The sequence below is a fragment of the Thamnophis elegans genome, chromosome 10 (genome assembly GCF_009769535.1).
Source record: "Thamnophis elegans isolate rThaEle1 chromosome 10, rThaEle1.pri, whole genome shotgun sequence".
NCBI lineage: Eukaryota > Metazoa > Chordata > Lepidosauria > Squamata > Colubridae > Thamnophis > Thamnophis elegans.
Genome location: NC_045550.1, coordinates 65749378 through 65768160, shown reverse-complemented (window position 1 = coordinate 65768160; position 18783 = coordinate 65749378). Strand labels below are relative to the sequence as shown.

Below are 18783 nucleotides of genomic sequence, written 5' to 3'. Positions count from 1 at the left end.
GTCTGATCTCGGAAGCTAAGCAGGGTCAGGCCTGGTTAGTACTTGGATGGGAGACCGCCTGGGAATACCGGGTGCTGTAGGCTTTTGCCCCTTTTTGCTGCCCTTTTTTGAGACTTTTGGTGCCACTTGCAGCCTGGCAAACAGAACGCAACCCTGCTTTTAACACACCCAGACCCTCCCGTGCCCCTCCCGCAATACTCCATGGCCGCCCAGTCAGTCAAAGCTTGCGAGCTTCCTTTTGAGATAGGCAGGTAGCCCTTGATTTGCCACGGCACTTCACCTCTACCTTTCCCTTTCTAAGCAAGGGGGGGCTTGCGAAGTGAATTGCATCTTTGCCACAGTGATGACTAGAATTACAGCCGTTCACACGTGAATCATCTGTCTTTAAGCGAATCTGCCAGCCGCGTTGACTTTATCTGTCGGACGCCCGATGGGAAGAGTACCAAGGACCATCGCACAACTCTGGGACGGTGCAGTTTTCATCAAGACATGCCAGTCGCCCGTACCCCGAATGTGGATCACCTGGCCGTGGGGAAGTTGCAACGGTCGTAGGTGGGGAGGAAACCGGTCATACAACCCTTTTTACAGTGCCGGGGTGCATTTGTACTGTCACCGGATTAGCGGTTTCGAGTCAAGGGCTAGCTGTGTATATATTGTATGTGCAATTGTGCGTGGACCTATACGTGTCTCTACCTATTTACATGTACATGAATTCTGGAAAGTGAAAGTACGGTTTCAAAAACCCAAACGTATAGGCGACGCGAAAAGAACTAAGAAATCCTCCAAGGAGAGAGAAAAGGTTTTAAGTCATGACTTGACTTCCACGCTCCTTCTGCCGGCCTGCTCCCGTGATCAAGATCTGATTGGCAGCTGGCTTTTGTCTCTGCTTGGCCAGAGCGGGAACGGCCTGCCCTGAAGGGCAGAGTGTCTGGCAGCTGCATTTGAGCTGCATGTTCCGTCGGAACGCAGGGAGCCGGTGTGTACGGTAGAGACAGGCTGAGCGGCAGGCAAAGGAGGAGGGATGGGCCTGTGGCAATCGGAGGAGAGCCTGCGTCGGATTCCCTACGAGGGCTCGAACAGGGGGCGCTGCTGGGTGCTTAAAGGCAGCGGCAAGCAGCTTGAGTGCTGTCTACGGCCATACTACCCTGAAAGCGCCCGATCCCGTCTGATCTCGGAAGCTAAGCAGGGTCAGGCCTGGTTAGTACTTGGATGGGAGACCGCCTGGGAATACCGGGTGCTGTAGGCTTTTGCCCCTTTTTGCTGCCCTTTTTTGAGACTTTTGGTGACACTTGCAGCCTGGCAAACAGAACGCAACCCTGCTTTTAACACACCCAGACCCTCCCGTGCCCCTCCCGCAATACTCCATGGCCGCCCAGTCAGTCAAAGCTTGCGAGCTTCCTTTTGAGATAGGCAGGTAGCCCTTGATTTGCCACGGCACTTCACCTCTACCTTTCCCTTTCTAAGCAAGGGGGGGCTTGCGAAGTGAATTGCATCTTTGCCACAGTGATGACTAGAATTACAGCCGTTCACACGTGAATCATCTGTCTTTAAGCGAATCTGCCAGCCGCGTTGACTTTATCTGTCGGACGCCCGATGGGAAGAGTACCAAGGACCATCGCACAACTCTGGGACGGTGCAGTTTTCATCAAGACATGCCAGTCGCCCGTACCCCGAATGTGGATCACCTGGCCGTGGGGAAGTTGCAACGGTCGTAGGTGGGGAGGAAACCGGTCATACAACCCTTTTTACAGTGCCGGGGTGCATTTGTACTGTCACCGGATTAGCGGTTTCGAGTCAAGGGCTAGCTGTGTATATATTGTATGTGCAATTGTGCGTGGACCTATACGTGTCTCTACCTATTTACATGTACATGAATTCTGGAAAGTGAAAGTACGGTTTCAAAAACCCAAACGTATAGGCGACGCGAAAAGAACTAAGAAATCCTCCAAGGAGAGAGAAAAGGTTTTAAGTCATGACTTGACTTCCACGCTCCTTCTGCCGGCCTGCTCCCGTGATCAAGATCTGATTGGCAGCTGGCTTTTGTCTCTGCTTGGCCAGAGCGGGAACGGCCTGCCCTGAAGGGCAGAGTGTCTGGCAGCTGCATTTGAGCTGCATGTTCCGTCGGAACGCAGGGAGCCGGTGTGTACGGTAGAGACAGGCTGAGCGGCAGGCAAAGGAGGAGGGATGGGCCTGTGGCAATCGGAGGAGAGCCTGCGTCGGATTCCCTACGAGGGCTCGAACAGGGGGCGCTGCTGGGTGCTTAAAGGCAGCGGCAAGCAGCTTGAGTGCTGTCTACGGCCATACTACCCTGAAAGCGCCCGATCCCGTCTGATCTCGGAAGCTAAGCAGGGTCAGGCCTGGTTAGTACTTGGATGGGAGACCGCCTGGGAATACCGGGTGCTGTAGGCTTTTGCCCCTTTTTGCTGCCCTTTTTTGAGACTTTTGGTGCCACTTGCAGCCTGGCAAACAGAACGCAACCCTGCTTTTAACACACCCAGACCCTCCCGTGCCCCTCCCGCAATACTCCATGGCCGCCCAGTCAGTCAAAGCTTGCGAGCTTCCTTTTGAGATAGGCAGGTAGCCCTTGATTTGCCACGGCACTTCACCTCTACCTTTCCCTTTCTAAGCAAGGGGGGGCTTGCGAAGTGAATTGCATCTTTGCCACAGTGATGACTAGAATTACAGCCGTTCACACGTGAATCATCTGTCTTTAAGCGAATCTGCCAGCCGCGTTGACTTTATCTGTCGGACGCCCGATGGGAAGAGTACCAAGGACCATCGCACAACTCTGGGACGGTGCAGTTTTCATCAAGACATGCCAGTCGCCCGTACCCCGAATGTGGATCACCTGGCCGTGGGGAAGTTGCAACGGTCGTAGGTGGGGAGGAAACCGGTCATACAACCCTTTTTACAGTGCCGGGGTGCATTTGTACTGTCACCGGATTAGCGGTTTCGAGTCAAGGGCTAGCTGTGTATATATTGTATGTGCAATTGTGCGTGGACCTATACGTGTCTCTACCTATTTACATGTACATGAATTCTGGAAAGTGAAAGTACGGTTTCAAAAACCCAAACGTATAGGCGACGCGAAAAGAACTAAGAAATCCTCCAAGGAGAGAGAAAAGGTTTTAAGTCATGACTTGACTTCCACGCTCCTTCTGCCGGCCTGCTCCCGTGATCAAGATCTGATTGGCAGCTGGCTTTTGTCTCTGCTTGGCCAGAGCGGGAACGGCCTGCCCTGAAGCGCAGAGTGTCTGGCAGCTGCATTTGAGCTGCATGTTCCGTCGGAACGCAGGGAGCCGGTGTGTACGGTAGAGACAGGCTGAGCGGCAGGCAAAGGAGGAGGGATGGGCCTGTGGCAATCGGAGGAGAGCCTGCGTCGGATTCCCTACGAGGGCTCGAACAGGGGGCGCTGCTGGGTGCTTAAAGGCAGCGGCAAGCAGCTTGAGTGCTGTCTACGGCCATACTACCCTGAAAGCGCCCGATCCCGTCTGATCTCGGAAGCTAAGCAGGGTCAGGCCTGGTTAGTACTTGGATGGGAGACCGCCTGGGAATACCGGGTGCTGTAGGCTTTTGCCCCTTTTTGCTGCCCTTTTTTGAGACTTTTGGTGACACTTGCAGCCTGGCAAACAGAACGCAAACCTGCTTTTAACACACCCAGACCCTCCCGTGCCCCTCCCGCAATACTCCATGGCCGCCCAGTCAGTCAAAGCTTGCGAGCTTCCTTTTGAGATAGGCAGGTAGCCCTTGATTTGCCACGGCACTTCACCTCTACCTTTCCCTTTCTAAGCAAGGGGGGGCTTGCGAAGTGAATTGCATCTTTGCCACAGTGATGACTAGAATTACAGCCGTTCACACGTGAATCATCTGTCTTTAAGCGAATCTGCCAGCCGCGTTGACTTTATCTGTCGGACGCCCGATGGGAAGAGTACCAAGGACCATCGCACAACTCTGGGACGGTGCAGTTTTCATCAAGACATGCCAGTCGCCCGTACCCCGAATGTGGATCACCTGGCCGTGGGGAAGTTGCAACGGTCGTAGGTGGGGAGGAAACCGGTCATACAACCCTTTTTACAGTGCCGGGGTGCATTTGTACTGTCACCGGATTAGCGGTTTCGAGTCAAGGGCTAGCTGTGTATATATTGTATGTGCAATTGTGCGTGGACCTATACGTGTCTCTACCTATTTACATGTACATGAATTCTGGAAAGTGAAAGTACGGTTTCAAAAACCCAAACGTATAGGCGACGCGAAAAGAACTAAGAAATCCTCCAAGGAGAGAGAAAAGGTTTTAAGTCATGACTTGACTTCCACGCTCCTTCTGCCGGCCTGCTCCCGTGATCAAGATCTGATTGGCAGCTGGCTTTTGTCTCTGCTTGGCCAGAGCGGGAACGGCCTGCCCTGAAGCGCAGAGTGTCTGGCAGCTGCATTTGAGCTGCATGTTCCGTCGGAACGCAGGGAGCCGGTGTGTACGGTAGAGACAGGCTGAGCGGCAGGCAAAGGAGGAGGGATGGGCCTGTGGCAATCGGAGGAGAGCCTGCGTCGGATTCCCTACGAGGGCTCGAACAGGGGTCGCTGCTGGGTGCTTAAAGGCAGCGGCAAGCAGCTTGAGTGCTGTCTACGGCCATACTACCCTGAAAGCGCCCGATCCCGTCTGATCTCGGAAGCTAAGCAGGGTCAGGCCTGGTTAGTACTTGGATGGGAGACCGCCTGGGAATACCGGGTGCTGTAGGCTTTTGCCCCTTTTTGCTGCCCTTTTTTGAGACTTTTGGTGCCACTTGCAGCCTGGCAAACAGAACGCAACCCTGCTTTTAACACACCCAGACCCTCCCGTGCCCCTCCCGCAATACTCCATGGCCGCCCAGTCAGTCAAAGCTTGCGAGCTTCCTTTTGAGATAGGCAGGTAGCCCTTGATTTGCCACGGCACTTCACCTCTACCTTTCCCTTTCTAAGCAAGGGGGGGCTTGCGAAGTGAATTGCATCTTTGCCACAGTGATGACTAGAATTACAGCCGTTCACACGTGAATCATCTGTCTTTAAGCGAATCTGCCAGCCGCGTTGACTTTATCTGTCGGACGCCCGATGGGAAGAGTACCAAGGACCATCGCACAACTCTGGGACGGTGCAGTTTTCATCAAGACATGCCAGTCGCCCGTACCCCGAATGTGGATCACCTGGCCGTGGGGAAGTTGCAACGGTCGTAGGTGGGGAGGAAACCGGTCATACAACCCTTTTTACAGTGCCGGGGTGCATTTGTACTGTCACCGGATTAGCGGTTTCGAGTCAAGGGCTAGCTGTGTATATATTGTATGTGCAATTGTGCGTGGACCTATACGTGTCTCTACCTATTTACATGTACATGAATTCTGGAAAGTGAAAGTACGGTTTCAAAAACCCAAACGTATAGGCGACGCGAAAAGAACTAAGAAATCCTCCAAGGAGAGAGAAAAGGTTTTAAGTCATGACTTGACTTCCACGCTCCTTCTGCCGGCCTGCTCCCGTGATCAAGATCTGATTGGCAGCTGGCTTTTGTCTCTGCTTGGCCAGAGCGGGAACTGCCTGCCCTGAAGCGCAGAGTGTCTGGCAGCTGCATTTGAGCTGCATGTTCCGTCGGAACGGAGGGAGCCTGTGTGTACGGTAGAGACAGGTTGAGCGGCAGGCAAAGGAGGAGGGATGGGCCTGTGGCAATCGGAGGAGAACCTGCGTCGGATTCCCTACGAGGGCTCGAACAGGGGGCGCTGCTGGGTGCTTAAAGGCAGCGGCAAGCAGCTTGAGTGCTGTCTACGGCCATACTACCCTGAAAGCGCCCGATCCCGTCTGATCTCGGAAGCTAAGCAGGGTCAGGCCTGGTTAGTACTTGGATGGGAGACCGCCTGGGAATACCGGGTGCTGTAGGCTTTTGCCCCTTTTTGCTGCCCTTTTTTGAGACTTTTGGTGCCACTTGCAGCCTGGCAAACAGAACGCAACCCTGCTTTTAACACACCCAGACCCTCCCGTGCCCCTCCCGCAATACTCCATGGCCGCCCAGTCAGTCAAAGCTTGCGAGCTTCCTTTTGAGATAGGCAGGTAGCCCTTGATTTGCCACGGCACTTCACCTCTACCTTTCCCTTTCTAAGCAAGGGGGGGCTTGCGAAGTGAATTGCATCTTTGCCACAGTGATGACTAGAATTACAGCCGTTCACACGTGAATCATCTGTCTTTAAGCGAATCTGCCAGCCGCGTTGACTTTATCTGTCGGACGCCCGATGGGAAGAGTACCAAGGACCATCGCACAACTCTGGGACGGTGCAGTTTTCATCAAGACATGCCAGTCGCCCGTACCCCGAATGTGGATCACCTGGCCGTGGGGAAGTTGCAACAGGTCGTAGGTGGGGAGGAAACCGGTCATACAACCCTTTTTACAGTGCCGGGGTGCATTTGTACTGTCACCGGATTAGCGGTTTCGAGTCAAGGGCTAGCTGTGTATATATTGTATGTGCAATTGTGCGTGGACCTATATGTGTCTCTACCTATTTACATGTACATGAATTCTGGAAAGTGAAAGTACGGTTTCAAAAACCCAAACGTATAGGCGACGCGAAAAGAACTAAGAAATCCTCCAAGGAGAGAGAAAAGGTTTTAAGTCATGACTTGACTTCCACGCTCCTTCTGCCGGCCTGCTCCCGTGATCAAGATCTGATTGGCAGCTGGCTTTTGTCTCTGCTTGGCCAGAGCGGGAACGGCCTGCCCTGAAGGGCAGAGTGTCTGGCAGCTGCATTTGAGCTGCATGTTCCGTCGGAACGCAGGGAGCCGGTGTGTACGGTAGAGACAGGCTGAGCGGCAGGCAAAGGAGGAGGGATGGGCCTGTGGCAATCGGAGGAGAGCCTGCGTCGGATTCCCTACGAGGGCTCGAACAGGGGGCGCTGCTGGGTGCTTAAAGGCAGCGGCAAGCAGCTTGAGTGCTGTCTACGGCCATACTACCCTGAAAGCGCCCGATCCCGTCTGATCTCGGAAGCTAAGCAGGGTCAGGCCTGGTTAGTACTTGGATGGGAGACCGCCTGGGAATACCGGGTGCTGTAGGCTTTTGCCCCTTTTTGCTGCCCTTTTTTGAGACTTTTGGTGCCACTTGCAGCCTGGCAAACAGAACGCAAACCTGCTTTTAACACACCCAGACCCTCCCGTGCCCCTCCCGCAATACTCCATGGCCGCCCAGTCAGTCAAAGCTTGCGAGCTTCCTTTTGAGATAGGCAGGTAGCCCTTGATTTGCCACGGCACTTCACCTCTACCTTTCCCTTTCTAAGCAAGGGGGGGCTTGCGAAGTGAATTGCATCTTTGCCACAGTGATGACTAGAATTACAGCCGTTCACACGTGAATCATCTGTCTTTAAGCGAATCTGCCAGCCGCGTTGACTTTATCTGTCGGACGCCCGATGGGAAGAGTACCAAGGACCATCGCACAACTCTGGGACGGTGCAGTTTTCATCAAGACATGCCAGTCGCCCGTACCCCGAATGTGGATCACCTGGCCGTGGGGAAGTTGCAACGGTCGTAGGTGGGGAGGAAACCGGTCATACAACCCTTTTTACAGTGCCGGGGTGCATTTGTACTGTCACCGGATTAGCGGTTTCGAGTCAAGGGCTAGCTGTGTATATATTGTATGTGCAATTGTGCGTGGACCTATACGTGTCTCTACCTATTTACATGTACATGAATTCTGGAAAGTGAAAGTACGGTTTCAAAAACCCAAACGTATAGGCGACGCGAAAAGAACTAAGAAATCCTCCAAGGAGAGAGAAAAGGTTTTAAGTCATGACTTGACTTCCACGCTCCTTCTGCCGGCCTGCTCCCGTGATCAAGATCTGATTGGCAGCTGGCTTTTGTCTCTGCTTGGCCAGAGCGGGAACGGCCTGCCCTGAAGCGCAGAGTGTGTGGCAGCTGCATTTGAGCTGCATGTTCCGTCGGAACGCAGGGAGCCGGTGTGTACGGTAGAGACAGGCTGAGCGGCAGGCAAAGGAGGAGGGATGGGCCTGTGGCAATCGGAGGAGAGCCTGCGTCGGATTCCCTACGAGGGCTCGAACAGGGGGCGCTGCTGGGTGCTTAAAGGCAGCGGCAAGCAGCTTGAGTGCTGTCTACGGCCATACTACCCTGAAAGCGCCCGATCCCGTCTGATCTCGGAAGCTAAGCAGGGTCAGGCCTGGTTAGTACTTGGATGGGAGACCGCCTGGGAATACCGGGTGCTGTAGGCTTTTGCCCCTTTTTGCTGCCCTTTTTTGAGACTTTTGGTGCCACTTGCAGCCTGGCAAACAGAACGCAAACCTGCTTTTAACACACCCAGACCCTCCCGTGCCCCTCCCGCAATACTCCATGGCCGCCCAGTCAGTCAAAGCTTGCGAGCTTCCTTTTGAGATAGGCAGGTAGCCCTTGATTTGCCACGGCACTTCACCTCTACCTTTCCCTTTCTAAGCAAGGGGGGGCTTGCGAAGTGAATTGTATCTTTGCCACAGTGATGACTAGAATTACAGCCGTTCACACGTGAATCATCTGTCTTTAAGCGAATCTGCCAGCCGCGTTGACTTTATCTGTCGGACGCCCGATGGGAAGAGTACCAAGGACCATCGCACAACTCTGGGACGGTGCAGTTTTCATCAAGACATGCCAGTCGCCCGTACCCCGAATGTGGATCACCTGGCCGTGGGGAAGTTGCAACGGTCGTAGGTGGGGAGGAAACCGGTCATACAACCCTTTTTACAGTGCCCGGGGTGCATTTGTACTGTCACCGGATTAGCGGTTTCGAGTCAAGGGCTAGCTGTGTATATATTGTATGTGCAATTGTGCGTGGACCTATACGTGTCTCTACCTATTTACATGTACATGAATTCTGGAAAGTGAAAGTACGGTTTCAAAAACCCAAACGTATAGGCGACGCGAAAAGAACTAAGAAATCCTCCAAGGAGAGAGAAAAGGTTTTAAGTCATGACTTGACTTCCACGCTCCTTCTGCCGGCCTGCTCCCGTGATCAAGATCTGATTGGCAGCTGGCTTTTGTCTCTGCTTGGCCAGAGCGGGAACTGCCTGCCCTGAAGCGCAGAGTGTCTGGCAGCTGCATTTGAGCTGCATGTTCCGTCGGAACGGAGGGAGCCTGTGTGTACGGTAGAGACAGGCTGAGCGGCAGGCAAAGGAGGAGGGATGGGCCTGTGGCAATCGGAGGAGAGCCTGCGTCGGATTCCCTACGAGGGCTCGAACAGGGGGCGCTGCTGGGTGCTTAAAGGCAGCGGCAAGCAGCTTGAGTGCTGTCTACGGCCATACTACCCTGAAAGCGCCCGATCCCGTCTGATCTCGGAAGCTAAGCAGGGTCAGGCCTGGTTAGTACTTGGATGGGAGACCGCCTGGGAATACCGGGTGCTGTAGGCTTTTGCCCCTTTTTGCTGCCCTTTTTTGAGACTTTTGGTGCCACTTGCAGCCTGGCAAACAGAACGCAAACCTGCTTTTAACACATCCAGACCCTCCCGTGCCCCTCCCGCAATACTCCATGGCCGCCCAGTCAGTCAAAGCTTGCGAGCTTCCTTTTGAGATAGGCAGGTAGCCCTTGATTTGCCACGGCACTTCACCTCTACCTTTCCCTTTCTAAGCAAGGGGGGGCTTGCGAAGTGAATTGCATCTTTGCCACAGTGATGACTAGAATTACAGCCGTTCACACGTGAATCATCTGTCTTTAAGCGAATCTGCCAGCCGCGTTGACTTTATCTGTCGGACGCCCGATGGGAAGAGTACCAAGGACCATCGCACAACTCTGGGACGGTGCAGTTTTCATCACGACATGCCAGTCGCCCGTACCCCGAATGTGGATCACCTGGCCGTGGGGAAGTTGCAACGGTCGTAGGTGGGGAGGAAACCGGTCATACAACCCTTTTTACAGTGCCGGGGTGCATTTGTACTGTCACCGGATTAGCGGTTTCGAGTCAAGGGCTAGCTGTGTATATATTGTATGTGCAATTGTGCGTGGACCTATACGTGTCTATTCCTATTTACATGTACATGAATTCTGGAAAGTGAAAGTACGGTTTCAAAAACCCAAACGTATAGGCGACGCGAAAAGAACTAAGAAATCCTCCAAGGAGAGAGAAAAGGTTTTAAGTCATGACTTGACTTCCACGCTCCTTCTGCCGGCCTGCTCCCGTGATCAAGATCTGATTGGCAGCTGGCTTTTGTCTCTGCTTGGCCAGAGCGGGAACGGCCTGCCCTGAAGCGCAGAGTGTCTGGCAGCTGCATTTGAGCTGCATGTTCCGTCGGAACGCAGGGAGCCGGTGTGTACGGTAGAGACAGGCTGAGCGGCAGGCAAAGGAGGAGGGATGGGCCTGTGGCAATCGGAGGAGAGCCTGCGTCGGATTCCCTACGAGGGCTCGAACAGGGGGCGCTGCTGGGTGCTTAAAGGCAGCGGCAAGCAGCTTGAGTGCTGTCTACGGCCATACTACCCTGAAAGCGCCTGATCCCGTCTGATCTCGGAAGCTAAGCAGGGTCAGGCCTGGTTAGTACTTGGATGGGAGACCGCCTGGGAATACCGGGTGCTGTAGGCTTTTGCCCCTTTTTGCTGCCCTTTTTTGAGACTTTTGGTGCCACTTGCAGCCTGGCAAACAGAACGCAAACCTGCTTTTAACACACCCAGACCCTCCCGTGCCCCTCCCGCAATACTCCATGGCCGCCCAGTCAGTCAAAGCTTGCGAGCTTCCTTTTGAGATAGGCAGGTAGCCCTTGATTTGCCACGGCACTTCACCTCTACCTTTCCCTTTCTAAGCAAGGGGGGGCTTGCGAAGTGAATTGCATCTTTGCCACAGTGATGACTAGAATTACAGCCGTTCACACGTGAATCATCTGTCTTTAAGCGAATCTGCCAGCCGCGTTGACTTTATCTGTCGGACGCCCGATGGGAAGAGTACCAAGGACCATCGCACAACTCTGGGACGGTGCAGTTTTCATCAAGACCAGGTGCTTTAGGCTTTTGACCTTTTTTGAGTCTTTTGGTGCCACTTGCAGCCTGGGAAACAGAATGCAACCCTGCTTTTACCACTCCCAGTCCCGCCCATGACCCTCCTGCAATACTAGTTGCATTTATTATGACTGTCGGAAGGGCACCCGATCCCATCTGATTTTGTAATCTAAGTAGGGTCAAGCCTATTTAGTACTTGGATGCGAGTCCTCCTGAATACTGGGTGCTGTAGATTGTTGTCCCTGGTTCTTTTCCCAACCTGCTTCTTTCCTCTTTTTTTCCCTCTTTCCCCTCTTCCCCCGTACCATCTGTTCCATCCATTTTCTGCCAGTTTTAAGACTTTGCCTATTGTTGTGTGTTAAAGAGAATGAAGCCCTGTGTTTTGTTATGAAGATTATATCACCCCTTTATTTTCGTAAATCACTTTTTGCAGCAATCCTATGTAGTCATCTTTCCTCCCTGTTTTTCACAACCCTGTAAGGCTGGTGGTCTCTCTTCTGAAAGAGAGTTACTGTCCAACGTTATACTTTCAGAATATTGTTTTCCTGGTGTGGAACAGAATTACTTGGTTGCTTGGATGTACAGGTTTTATGCTAGTATTGTTCTGAAAGAGGCTTCTCAACGGCCTGAAGTAAACTCCTGGTCCCAATAAAAAACAATTTTATAAATTGACTGTGAAATCTTCTCAATCACATCCAGCAAAGTCTTTCAAGGGAGGATTTATAGTCACAGACCTTATCTGGCTTGGTGAGCTGCCAGGCCAATCAATATCTGCAAAACTTGGCAAGGAGCCTTGAAGAATCATGAACCAATTAAGCAAACTTATTGTCCCCTGCAACCTCCATTCCTCTTTCACTCCTCTTTTATTCCCTCTGGGAGGGGCCATTCATCATCCCCCTGTGGCCTTACTCCCAATTCGACCCTTGTTCCTCAGCTGTTCCCTTCTCCTGGCAGCTCTGCACATGCGCACATCGGGAACAGGCTCCAGCTGTTCTTCTGCCTCACTGATGTCTGAATCTGAAGGCAACTGATAACTGGCATACAGCCCTGGCCCCCTCTCTGCCTCCGACACAAAGCCCTCATCAGAGCCTTCCTCAGACTCCAGGATCCCTGGCCCAGGATCCTCCTAACCTCCTCACTGTCCAAATCCACTGGCTGCTGGTGGGCCACAAGAAGTATTTGGAGTATTTTCTTACTTACTGGTACAAGACTAACATTTGATACTTAAAACACTATCACAGAAATTGATATTATGTCTGTAGTAGTCCTCAGTGAACTGAGTATTGGTCTTCCAAAAGGTGTTTTTCAAAAGGCAACTGGTCTTACTTTCCTTTTTTTTGAAGACATTTCAATTCTCATCATAGAAGCTTCTTTAGTTTAAAAAACAAGAAAAAAAACAAGAAAAACAACAAAAGACAAGTTGCCTTTTGAAAGCACCTTTGGGACAGCAAGTCATGTCCTTCCAGTAGAACATCTTCTTCCCTTCGGGCAGTCTGTGGATTAACAGATTCTTGTCATTTTGCACCTTCTACTGTTTAATATTTCCATGCAAGATTAGAGTTGCTAGGGCAACGTCAGAACATTAAAAACCCATGGAGAACACTCATGCCCTGCTGTTGGACAGGCCATGTATTACTTAATCAACATATACAATTCCAGATTTGGCCTCAAAATGTTTGAGAAAGTAGAATGCTGATGTTTTGTGGGATAAAATTTTGGATCGCGATCCCATGACATTTGCATATTCTCAATATAAATGTATAGGAATAAAGAGTTTTAATTTGCAAAAGCAAGACAGTTGTTAAGTGACACTTTGCCCCATTTTACGACCTTTTTTGCCGGTTGTTAAGCAAATCATTTCAGTTGTTTAGTTAGTAACGCAATTATTAAATGAAAGGTTCAACTCTGTTAATCTGTTAAAGTGGCTTCCCCCAATTACTTTGCTTGTCAGAAAGTCGCAAAAGGTGATCATATGATTCCAGAACCCAACTGTCCTAAATACATGTCAGTTGCCAAACATCTGACTTTTGATCACATGACCACAGGGATGATGCAATGTGCGATAAAACAGTCATAGGTCACTTTTTTCAATGCTGTTGTAACTTCGGTCACTAAACAAATGATTGTAAACCAAGGATTATCTGTAATTTTGAGCTGAGAGAGACTGTCTAGCCCAAAGTCACTCAGCCAACTTTCCTGCCTAAAGAAAGCTAGAATTCCCAATCTCCTGGTTTCTAGGCCAGCATCTTCATCACAATACTATACTGGTTTATAGGTATGCTATGGAATTTGGCCTAGAACTGCAGTACTTCTCTGAAATCTGATACATTTTTATAGCTTTCTCTCTTCATCCAGGGCTTTTAAGTATCTTGGTAACTTTATCAGATTTTGTTTTTTACGATTTTGATTGCATTCTATATTTTTTAGATTTCAGTATACTACTGAACAAGATATGGGATAATAGCAAAATAACAGCCCACACAAATACCGTATTTTTCGGAGTATACGACACTCCTAAGTATAAGATGCACCTAGCTTTTGGGGAGGAAAACAAGGGGGGGGAAGTCTGCCTCTGCCATCCAGCAATTTGCCTGCTTGTAGCAAGCAGTAAACAGTACTGACCAGTAGTGAGTTCTGGATCCCATTCCAACTGGTACGGAGAAATTGGAAAAATGTACATTATATGAATGCCAGAAAGTTTTCTTAAATGTAGTCATACTAACTCCTGATTATTTAAATATATCTACTCCAAACATGACTAAGTCAGGGTCTAACTCAGCTGCCTTATCTTAATACTACAACAGGATACTGTTACATTTCAGACTATACTTGTACAGTTGCTGTTAAAATTGATGTTGCTTTCTGGAAGTATAGGTTATTCTCTGTTTAACAGAAGTTACAATAGCACTGGGCGTCTTCAGATCAAGCATTTATTTTTAAAAGCTTCTTCATTTTGTTGTTGTCTAGAACAATAATAAAGCAGTCTTTAAAAAATAAGTCTAATAATTTGAACATTTTATAAGCATTTATAATTACTGACTTACCTCCTTGCAGCAAACAGCCTGTTTCAGTTTCAGTTTAGCCTAATTAGCATAAGGGAAAAAAACTGCCTCTGCCTCCCAGCAATTTGCCTCCTTGAAGCAAACAGCTTGTGGCAATCCTTGCAGCCTGAAACAGCTGATGGTCGGGAGACATTGCTGTGCTGAAACTGAAACTGGCTCTTTGCTGCAAGGCAAATTGCTGGAAGGCGGAGGTCAAAAGTGGGGGGGTACATTTGATGTATAAAACACACCCAAATTTTCACTCTCTTTTAGGAGGGGGGAGTGCGTCTTATACTCCAAAAAATACAGCTATGTCACATGTCCTCATTTACAAGGAAATGGGAAACCAAGATAACCCAAAATCGCCAGGAATGTAAACTACCCTGAGAAATGAGAATTGGCGGTTAACCTTGCCCATGTAATGCAAGAGTCAAGCTCGACTATAGAATAAGAGAATAACTGAGTTGGAAGGGACCTTGTAGGTCATCTAGTCCAACCCCCTGCTCAAGTAGGACACCCTATACCATTTCTGACAGATGGCTGTCCAGCCTCCTCGTCAAAGCTTCCAGTGATGAAGCTCCCACAACTTCTGGAGGCAGAGATTCTGGAGGCAGAGATTCTAAAAGTCAGTTATTCTATCTGACATCAGCTAAAATACAATACAGGTAGTCCTCGACTTACTGCTGCAATTGATCCCAAACATTCTGTTGTTGAGACATTTGTTAAGTGAGTTTTGCCCCATTTTACAAGTTTTCCTGCCACAGTTGTTAAGTGAATCACTGCAGTTGATAAGTTATTATCACTGTTGTTAAGTGAACCTGGCTTCCCCATTTTGACTTTGCTTGTCAGAAGGTCGCAAAAGATGATCACACGATCTTGGGAGACAGCACTGGTCATAAATATGAACCAGCTGCCGAGCACCTGAATTTTGATCACATGACGATGGGGCTGCTAAAAAGATTGTAAGGGTCAAAAACAGTTCTAAATAACTTTTTTTCAGTGCCATTGTAACTTCAAATGGTCACTAAACAAAAGGTTGTAAATTGAGGACTGCCTGTACAGGCAGCTGAAGTCCAACTTACAGAAGACAGTAGCAATGGTTTGTTTTCCTCAATAAAAAGTATGCTCTTCTTGTGATTTACCTCTTGTATTTTATTAATGCTGGCAACTGCTCTTGGCTTGGCCCCAGGACTGGAGTCAGGATGTAGGAAACTGCCTGGAGCCACCAAGATAAGCAATGGGAGGGGTTGAAGTTTCAGCACTGGATGCGTCATGGTTTAAGCAGGTCCATAATATTTTGGCTGCAAAAATCCTGGCAAGCTTCAGGTGGCAGCCAGACACACCATTTTTCTGTAATGTTTTGTGGTTGTCCAGATATTTTGCAGCACAAATAGGTCTTTCCCAAGTGAGACAGAAGCTTTAATGTTTTAGCTCACCCTCCATTCAAGGAGAGGAAGCCTGAAGGGAGAAAAAAAAATAACATAGTTCTACTAGGAAGTAGATTATTAGACTTCTATACAGACACTGTGCTTAGCACAGGATGTGGCTCTGCCTGCCTGCCTGCCTGCCTGCCTAGCTGTCTGTCTGCCTGCCTATCATCCATCCATCCATCCATCCATCCATCATCTCTCTGTCTGTCTGTCTATCTATTCATTCACATACATACATATTGACACTCATTACTTCGAGTAAAGTAAATTGAACCAATAGATGTGCATGAATAATTACCCTGTAAGAGTGGGAAACCGTTTTTTGGTTACTGCAAGACTCCAACTTCCGACTGCAGTTGCAAGTTCCCCTTGTTCAAACTGAGCTGTCAACTGGGGAGTAAAGTGATCAACATCATAAGGAATCAGAGGACTCTTGTCTATAAAGTTGAAAATAAGATTCGTGTTTTCAGAAGAATGTTTGGTATGCAGTGCCTCCCGTTACTTAGATCTCTCCTTTTAACATTTTGGAGTGTACTCCAGTTCCAAGATCTATTGCTATCTGCTATTCCTTGAGTTAGCAGAAACTACACTGGAAGGTGTTACGTAAATCAACTTTGCATCTTTTATACAAAACAGCATGGACAATTCCAGACACAAGGTCTACCTTTCTTGGAGGTAAAATTGGGCTTTGGGTCCAAATTGTGTCAGATAGTCCTTGACTTACAACCATTTGTTTAATGACTGCTCAAAGTTACAGCAGCTAAAAAAAGTGACTTATGACTGCTTATCACACAACCTCCCTACAGTCATGTGATCAATTGACTCATATTTATGACAGTTGCTGTGTTCTGGGCTCACACGATCTCCTTTTGCAACTTTCTAACAAGCAAAGTCAGAAAAACCAATATTTACTTAACAACTGCAGTGTGATTCACTTAACAAATGTGGCAAGAAAGGTTGTAAAGTGGGGCAAAGCTCACTTAACAAATGTCTTGCTTAGCCACCGAATTGTTGGGAGCAATTCTGGTGGTAAGTTGAGGACTACCTGTAATTTGGAGGAGAGTGGGGAGTTTCTCTTGTTGGAAGAAACGTCCTTCTGGGTGAGGAAAAAGACACTGGAAATGGAGGCTTCTTGGAAAGATGGTTTAATGGTGGACAGGCTCACATGGCTTGAGCTCCTGAACAGAAAAGGGGGATCACATGCTACAAGATGTTGAGTTAAGAAGAAAAAGAGACCAATATGCTGAAAGTCCCTGGTTTTATGCCCTCTCTGGCCTTTGATCTTGAGCTTGTATTCTGATTGGTTGTCAGACTCCCAGGGGGCCATGCAGGGGCAACTCTGTAGGCTGTGAGTCCATGTTTGGTTGAGCATTGCTTCTTCCCAGGTGCCCTGTGGTGGGATGGGTAAAGGGCTAATCCTATCATGCCTTAATCCCATCACCCTGGAGCTGAAGCGAGGAGATCTTCGTTATGTAGAATAGACAAAGACATAGAGTGGCCCGTTGACAAAAGTGGGGGGTTTAAGAGTGAGTCTTTTTCCTGCCTAAAAACATGTTTCTCCATTTCTGATCCAGAGAGATATAATCTGCCTTTTCAATATCTCTGAAGCTATTTCATTTTTCTAGGTTTTAACTTGTTTCGGCCTAATTCTGACAGGTATACTTCATCATCTGAATAAAGGCAAACTAGCACTTGCTGAGAATTAGCTGTCTTCTTCTCTCTGTTAGCAGAGTTATGCAGATGTCCTGGCCCTTTAACTGGGATCTGCTTGGACCTGCTCAGTTCCTTTTCTTCTGGCAGAGAGGAAGCAGTAGCAGAGATATAGTGCTACAGCACTGAGGAAGCCAGTACCGAAGAGAGTCTGCAGCAGAGCGGGTGTGAGTTGTATGGGCGAGCAAATGCACAAAGAAGTGGGAAACCTGCCAGTTTTCCCCTTGCAAGGGAAACGACAGAAGCCGGGGGCTTGCAAAATTAGACTTCTGTTCACTATTGATGACAGGAGTGCACCCCAAAGTAGGAGGATGCTCAAGCCATATTAATTCGTCCAAATCAAGCTGGTTAAGACTGCAGATTGTGTGACATTCTCCAGGTAAGCCTTTAAATGTCAGTTCTGTTGGCTAACTTTGAAGACGGTAAATGAGTGGTAGAGTTAAGTAGGTCTGGATTGCATATGAAGAGACACAAAAGTATTGGGATCCTGACCCCTTTTGGATAGCCTCCTATGGATAAGATATTCCTGGGCAAAACTCTGTGTAATGAATAACTTACTCATTCTTTTTTTAAAAAAATGCTTAAGTGTTAGGTAGGTGTTTTAATGATCAAGAGACACATAATACAGATGTGACCCATATTTTTTTGAACAGAAGAAGGACATGACCCATATACTTGGGTATCTCAGGAAATACTCCTGCTGCTGCATCATAGATAGACCTGTAGTTATGTATTACACATCTATCGTATTATTTACTGTAATATAATGTCAAACAAAATGTTTCTGAGTCTCCCTTGTAAAAATCCCCAACTTGGAGACACACGAGACTGGACAACCATTTGCTTCCAAAGAGAAATAACGGAGATCTGTATGAGGCCTCTTCAGATGGTCCAGTCTCCTGTGTTTGAGGGCTTAGATTGCTATGGTAATTTATCAACCGTCCTAAATTTTATCCAGGATTTAACAGATTGACAAAGTTGGAAGGGACCTTGTAGGTCATCTAGTCCAACACCCGCACCCAAGCAGGAGACTCTACACCATTTCTGAGAGATGGCAGTCCAGTCTCTTCTTGAAAGCCTCCAGTCATGAAGCTGCCACAACTTTCAAAGGCAACTTCTGTTCCATGGGTTGATTGTTCTCACGGTCAGAAAGTTCCTCCTTATTTCTAGGTTGAATCTCTCCTTGTTCAGTTTCCATCCATTATTCCTTGTCTGGCTGTCAGGTGCCTTGGAAATATCGTGACCCCCTCCTCTCTGTGGCAGCCCCTCAAATATTGGAAGACTGCTATCCTGTCTCCCCTGGTCCATTTCTTCACTAGACCAGCCATGCCCAGTTCCTGCAAACGTTCTTCGTGTGTGGATTGTTTCCTTGCGGGACTTTTACTTTACCAATTCAGGTGAAAGGAATCGATCTTTATGGCCCATTCACTTGGGTTGCTGGAGGCATCGCAAATCAAGATAACTTTAACAGATATTCGAGTCGCACATGCATCAGATCTAAATTCTAATTTTTTTACTTGTTACATTTATATTCCACTTTTTCCCCCATGCGCTCATCCTGATGTATATGGTATTCCCTTCTCCATTTCCCCCCATGATAACCCTGTGGAATAGATTGGAAATTAAGGGTGGATGTGAAC

At 48.8% G+C, this 18783-nt stretch overlaps 1 protein-coding gene and 9 non-coding genes across 10 annotated transcripts in view; all 10 read left to right on the top strand.

The window, feature by feature from the left end:
- Window positions 1-1127: 1127 nt before the first annotated feature.
- LOC116514457 lies at window positions 1128-1246 on the top strand. The gene has a single exon (XR_004256102.1). It is a non-coding gene; the product is annotated as a 5S ribosomal RNA (ribosomal RNA).
- A 1044-nt stretch (window positions 1247-2290) lies between these two features.
- LOC116514456 lies at window positions 2291-2409 on the top strand. The gene has a single exon (XR_004256101.1). It is a non-coding gene; the product is annotated as a 5S ribosomal RNA (ribosomal RNA).
- Window positions 2410-3453: 1044 nt separating this feature from the next.
- LOC116514455 lies at window positions 3454-3572 on the top strand. The gene has a single exon (XR_004256100.1). It is a non-coding gene; the product is annotated as a 5S ribosomal RNA (ribosomal RNA).
- A 1044-nt stretch (window positions 3573-4616) lies between these two features.
- Window positions 4617-4735, top strand: LOC116514454. Its single transcript, XR_004256099.1, has one exon. It is a non-coding gene; the product is annotated as a 5S ribosomal RNA (ribosomal RNA).
- A 1044-nt stretch (window positions 4736-5779) lies between these two features.
- On the top strand, window positions 5780-5898 carry LOC116514453. Its single transcript, XR_004256098.1, has one exon. It is a non-coding gene; the product is annotated as a 5S ribosomal RNA (ribosomal RNA).
- A 1045-nt stretch (window positions 5899-6943) lies between these two features.
- On the top strand, window positions 6944-7062 carry LOC116514496. The gene has a single exon (XR_004256134.1). It is a non-coding gene; the product is annotated as a 5S ribosomal RNA (ribosomal RNA).
- A 1044-nt stretch (window positions 7063-8106) lies between these two features.
- On the top strand, window positions 8107-8225 carry LOC116514486. Its single transcript, XR_004256124.1, has one exon. It is a non-coding gene; the product is annotated as a 5S ribosomal RNA (ribosomal RNA).
- Window positions 8226-9270: 1045 nt separating this feature from the next.
- Window positions 9271-9389, top strand: LOC116514474. The gene has a single exon (XR_004256116.1). It is a non-coding gene; the product is annotated as a 5S ribosomal RNA (ribosomal RNA).
- A 1044-nt stretch (window positions 9390-10433) lies between these two features.
- Window positions 10434-10552, top strand: LOC116514468. The gene has a single exon (XR_004256112.1). It is a non-coding gene; the product is annotated as a 5S ribosomal RNA (ribosomal RNA).
- A 6757-nt stretch (window positions 10553-17309) lies between these two features.
- The window catches only part of VWA5B2 (von Willebrand factor A domain containing 5B2), a 53486-nt gene continuing 52012 nt past the window's right edge, over window positions 17310-18783 (top strand). The window contains 1 exon segment of the mRNA XM_032224910.1: window positions 17310-17522. The gene's annotated coding sequence lies outside the window, so the exon portion shown is untranslated.